The sequence below is a fragment of the Crocodylus porosus genome, unplaced genomic scaffold (assembly GCF_001723895.1).
Source record: "Crocodylus porosus isolate Cpor-Errol unplaced genomic scaffold, CroPor_comp1, whole genome shotgun sequence".
Classification (NCBI taxonomy): domain Eukaryota; kingdom Metazoa; phylum Chordata; order Crocodylia; family Crocodylidae; genus Crocodylus; species Crocodylus porosus.
Genome location: NW_017728886.1, coordinates 81,677,586 through 81,684,082, shown reverse-complemented (window position 1 = coordinate 81,684,082; position 6,497 = coordinate 81,677,586).

Below are 6,497 nucleotides of genomic sequence, written 5' to 3'. Positions count from 1 at the left end.
TGTTCTCTAGCACCTCTGCGTCAGACCATGACAGCTGGAAGCCCTGATCTTCAACAGATTCCCTGCTTGCAATGCTAGCAACAGGGATTTCTGAGAACTTGGTGCTTTTATTTTATAACTACTTTTCATAGTAGTTTACGCTTATATTGGATAGGGTTAGTAGAAGCCTAGGATCTATTCTATATATAGAAATTTAGTTTATATATATTTTTTTTATACATCATTCATTCTTTCCACCACACCAACGGTTCTCAATATATTATCTACACACAAGCACATTTAAATAACATCCAGAAATCTAATCCATGGTGCACAGCACACTTAGAGGTTCCAGTTTACATACGAAGGAACACATTATGAAGTGGGGTGGAAAGGCAGGTGGCCATACTGGCCAGCCTGCTCAAAGGGGAACAAGAGGGGTTGCGAGCGGGAGAGCTGCAGTTTCTCCCCCCACCAAACTCAAATGCAGCCTCTTTCCTCCTGCTACAAGGGATGAGGCTGCTACAAGCAGTAAAGAGAGGGGAGCAGCTGTGCCACCAGAGCCACTGCCTGTGCCCGAGACTCTCTCATGTTCAGACACAGCAGCCACAACCTCTCCCACCATAAATGCAACCAGCACAGCAGTGCACTCCACCCCTGTGTCACTGCCTATGCTGAGCCTTCCTGCACCAGAAGAGCTGGCGCTGGATCTCAGTGCCCTGACAAGGGAAGTCCTGGGGAAGGAGGGGGAATCAGTCGAGTTTGTGCTCAACCCCCCCTCAGGTTTTTTTCTTTCAAGCCACGAGGTCTTTCCCAGAAGACACTTCAGAAGGTGCCTCTGTACAGATGAAGGCAAGTGGCTCAGCTGAGTCCACTGTTTCTCTTGCTGTGCCTCTGACTGCTGAAGAGGGGGAGAGCTCAGCAGCATCCACAGATGCACCCACATGCCAGAGGGAAAGGCCTAGTACTAGCATGGTTTGGGATCATTATAAGCTGGCAGATGATTCCACGTTTGCTATCTGCATGCACTGCAGAGCCAAAATCAGCCGGGGCAAGGGAACAAAGCGCATGACCACCTCGGGGACACTGAATCATCTCCGCAGGTACCACACCTTTGTCACAGGAACGGCCCCCGCTCACTCCACAGCCCCCGCCCCCCCCCACAGCAGAGGCAGGGCACCCTGGAACATTGGGGGCAAAAGGGACCAGTTGCAAATGCGAGCAAGGTCACCCAGACCATTGGGGAGATGCTTGTTCTGGATAGCCAGCCCTTCACCTTTTTGAGCAGTCAGGGTTCAGGTGGCTCCTGGCACTGCTGGCTCCATCCTACCAGATGCCCTCCCTATACGAAGCATGCAGGGAGCACTTGAGGGAGAAGCTGCACAAGGCAGGTCCGCAGGTGACTGTACACTTCACCTCGGACACCTGGAGCAGCCAGGGTGGAGATCATACGTACCTCTCCCTCACAGGGCACTGGTGTGGCCAGTCAGGCCATCAGGGGGCTCTCCTTCACGCCAAGGTGATGGATGAGTCCCACACAGCAGAGACAAGGGGGGCCATGAACTGCAACCGGTGCAGGGGTGGCTGGGCATTGGGCAGGCTGAGCTCACCTGCAGCTTCATGGTCACCAACAATGGGGCCAATATGGTCAAGGCAGTCCGTGATGCCAACTTTGCTGGTATTCGCTGTGTGGCACACAATTTACATCTGATTGTGAAGGATGCCTTGGAGGGGGACAGAGCTGCTGGTGATGGTGCCAGCAACACCAGTAGGGTCGTTTCCAAATGCAGGAAGGTGGTAGGCTACTTCCACCGGAGCATCAAGGGGGGCAAGATGGTGCGGGACAAACAAGCAGAGCTAAATGTCCCGCAGCACAAAATCATCCAGGACATGGAGACTTGGTGGAACTCCACATACCTGATGCTCGAGAGGCTGGTGGAGCAACAGAAGACCATCCATGAGCTGGCCTTGCTTGGGGGGATTGGGATCAGCGGCCCCCTGACCAAAGCTGAGTGGGATGCGATCTCCCAGATCTTGCTGGTCCTCAAGCCCTTCCTCAAGGCCACTGAGACCCTCAGTGCTGCTGATGCCTTCCTCAGTCAGGTGGTCCCTATAGTAAAGGAGATCTGCAGCCAAATGGAGAGCTTCCTGGGGGCCAATGTTCCTGGCTGGGGCAGGCTGCTTTCACCAGATGTGCAGGCACTGGTGAGGTGGCTGAAGGAGGGTCTTAGGAAAAGGCTTCAACCCAGGGGGAAGTGGGACAGGGGGATCCACTGCCTGAACCCAGCCCCCATGCAAACATTAGGGGGTCCAGACCCACCAGACCCCAGGATCAGGCAGACAGCCCTCACACCGCAGTGTTTGCCTATCTTGCCGAGCCTGTGGAGCCCCTGCACTGTGACCCCTTGGCCTACTGGGCAACCCACAGCCCGATGTGGCCAGATCTGGCCACAGTTGCCCGGGAATACCTGTCCTGTCCACCAACCAGTGTCCCAAGTGAGAGGGTGTTCGGCATGGCTGCAGATGTTGTGACGCCCCACCGCACCTGCCTGGATCCTGGTTTGGTGGAGCAGCTGGTGTTCCTCAAGGTGAACCTCCCGCTTCTGGGCTCCCGAGCACCAGGTGCAGACGGAACGAATGCCGCCCTCCTCGCTCCATCTGGATCACGAGTTTTGTCTGTCAGCAGCCTAAGGTGCAGTTTCCCCCAAACCCCTACATCGATCACCGTGAAAGTTGGCAGGCTTTGTGGGTTCCTCAGGGGCAAGCAAGCCTGCAATATTGAACTCCCTGTGGCTTTCCACACAGAAGTCACAGAAGGTTCTCTCTCAAGAATTTGGGGTGCTGTTTCTCCGAACCCCCGGACCTATCTTGTTGAAAGTTGTGGGCTCCACAGGAGCTACCATTCCTGCAAGTTTCATCAAGATCAGACAAGAAATGCCAAAGTTATAGCCTGCTTCGACCTTCCCCATTATAGCCTATGGGGAAGACGAAGCAGCTTGAATATTCGACTGAGCTTCAACCTCAAGTCGAAGCGGACCTGCTTCCACTCGAAGCAGATGGCAAATTGAAGCGGGACCCGGTTTAATATTCGACATGGCTGTTGAATCGAATATTACCTGCTCTGAACAGCCGTGATATTTGGCAAGTAGAATAACTTAGAAACAGGTGTTGCTTGGAATTTTCTATGAACAACCTCTAGAAGCGGGCAGTATTACTTATTAGGATATTGTACTGCCTGCTTTTGTTATTCACATGAATTGGGTACTATGGATTAAAAATACAGGAAAAATAGCTCTTCATTATTACCCATACAATTTAGAGTCTTGCGTCTGAACTGCTTGTTTTAAAATAGTTAGCCCATTTAAGAGATTTATAGTAAAACAATGTCATATTCAAAAAGTTGTTTCCTCATTCTGTTAAATAGCAACAAATGATTAATCTTTACTGTTGTAAGTTCATGTATTAAAATATTTCATGCTACGTTTCCCTCACTATGTTTATACATGATTTACAAAACAAAAAGCTTGCAGGACTGTATCAGATTTCAGTTGAATTAAAAATAGTTCTTAGATGTACTGTAAAATACAGCTTTAAAAAAATACCTATACATGCATCATAAAATAAAGCATTTGCACAAACCTGCTTGTCATTTAGCTATTCTGTTCTAACCACCTTTTTCCCCAGACTAGGGAAAGATTACACATCTGACTTAGTGGAGCCAGCAAAAAATTGTCTCCACAGGGAGGTATTTGAGAAGTTCTGTTGTCATAAAGCAAGGTGTAAAAGTATAATGGTATCTAAATTGGTAGTGAAACTGTTACATCTCCAAATTGATTAATCCATTAAACTGAAGTACTCCACTTGTATTCCAAATAAGAATTATACCAGTATAACAATTGTGGTACAGATTTACACCTTGCTTTTTCTTGTACAGACAAGTCATGTAAAAAATAACTGATCCACATTTTCTTTGAATCGGCACATATTTTGAATGGGGACCTATATTTTTTATAGAGTAAGAGGTTTTGCAAAAAGTTCAGGCCCTTAAACTGCAAATTCCTTGAAAAAAAGAAAATGCTATTTTCTTTGCATATAGTGTTCATCCAGATGGTAACACTGAATAGATCATTAACAGAACTACCTTGCATATGTAAATTTTCATTTGAGGAAAAACAATGTTTACCGATAGGAGTGGGAGATAAAGTACTTGTCATATTACAATAAGGCACATGAAAAGTCAAAAAGCTCCCTTTTTGTGATAATGTACTCACATTTGCCTCACAAGTCTTTGAACTGTCAGAGGCTTTTTTAGGAGCCCTTGACAGGAAATGAATATCATGATTCCCGTGTTATTGTTCTATCGCTATCATATCTGCAATTAAAAGTTAAAAGAATAAGGATTAATAACCTTGAGATACCATCTTTTTAAAATTATTGTTTGAAAAATCTAGTTTCTATAACCATGTGTATTTTTTTTTACTGCTGATACAATTCATTTGATATAATTAAAAAAAAACAAGAACAGAGTTTCATACATATTTTTTATACAATCCATAAAAGAGATGGGTTCTTATAAAATTAAATAATTGAGCTACCCCTTGAGATTACTAATTAAAAAGCTGTTTTGGAAATCAGAAAGTTTCTGCTTCAAATTCTATGTTTTTAACAATGCTTGTGTGTGAATAACTGGGAGCAACATATGAAAATAATTTAAAGACGATATCTGTTCAAATATCTTAATTAGCGCATTAATATATGGATTTAAAGCAGCACCTCCATTTTATTTAGCAATTAATAATGTCTTTTCAGATAAAGCCCAATTTTTTAATCATTTTTGAAAGAGTACTATCAATTTAATTTTAATATTTGCTACCTACTTACAAGGTGACCTGCAAAGGGACAAGATGAGTGTCTGCTATTTTCTTCTTCCTTATAAAGCATAAAGACATAAAGGGGGGGGGAGGTTTAATCGTTTTTTCTCTCTGTGTTATATTACAATTTTAAAACCTAACAATAAAACTGCATGGATGAATGAAGAAATAATGGGGTTACGGCAACAATGATACCAAGGAAGTTAAATGTGCTTAATTGAGAGAGATGCTTTGCTGCTCACCATTCAACAAAGCACTCATTTTTATATCCTATCCAGTACTTTTCATGCTAGAGCCTTTTATAAAAGACATACATATAGAGAACTCTTTACCTACTAAAATACATCTGGGAAGAGAGTCAGTTATGAGGCAATCTGCCTTGGTAAAGCATACTATCCCATGGTGGAGATACAAAGAGGAAGACAAACATTTCCCGTATGAAAATGAGAGCAGACAGGATGTAAATCTTTAAGGTCCTAGCAGAAAGACCTTTGCACAGCAAGCTACACAGAATTCAGAAGAATTAAATGTTGAGTCAACATCGCTGAGATTCAGTCCTGTGGTTTTAAGGACTATTATTACTCTTAGAAAACTAAACAATCCTCTCCCTTGGGAGTGAACAATTTAATTTTCAGCATTTCAAGTAGAGAGGAACATGAAATAAACCCCCAGCTCCAAATATGCTCTCCCCTTCACTGCACAAAGCAGCCTTGTGTCTTGAGAGCACAGTAATAAACAATGTCTTTCCTGTGGACTGACACACACGCCTTGACAGAAATTAGCATGTTGTTTATGTACAAGCTAAAAAACATCTGTCCAACACTGAAGGCATGAACCTTCAGTGATGTATGCCAATAGCTCTGATTCGCTATACACAGCTCTGACTATTGCTACTAGGGGTGCACTAATAAAGATTTTCTTGGCCGAAACCAATAGCCAATTATTAACCAGACATATTGGCTGATACAGATCTGATAGCCGATATTTAGTATAAGCTTGTCAAACAAGGGTGTCATGGGGCGGCACGCAGGGGTGGCCGTGATCCCTCTGGTGCCCCTACCATGCCAAGTAGGGCGACTCAGCACCTTCTGTCTTGCCCACCACGTCTTTGATGATATCTGCCTAATTGTCCCCTTGGACACGGTGCCCAAGTATATCCCGTCCCCTAGTCTGGGTGTACCGACCTGGTGCACCCCAGCCTTCTGGGCCACACGTGCCTCCAACCTCCCCTTTAGCACGCCCCAAGCCTCGCAGCTGTACCGGACGTTCTTGTGTCGTATACTCACCCCTCCCGGGCTGCCTGCATTCCTGGCCCGCACTCGGGCTTCCCAAGGTTGGGGCTCAGGCAGCCTTAGCCTTACCTAGCCCCCGACCCCCTTCCTGGGTCGTATGCCCTACTGGGCAAAATACCGCCCTCATGGGCTGGGGTCTCAACACCCCATACACGCGCCTCTCCGGCACTCACCTGCTGTGCCAGCTATGGCACCAATCGCTGTGCTGCCCTGGCACCGCTTGCTGTGCCCTTACTGGGCACCAGGAACCCCCGAATTATTGGGGAGCTCCCGTGAGGCCTCCTCGCACCCCTACAGCCTCACCCGGTCCTCCGGTCAGGGTCAACAGCCCCAATATGTGCCCCACCGGCGTGCA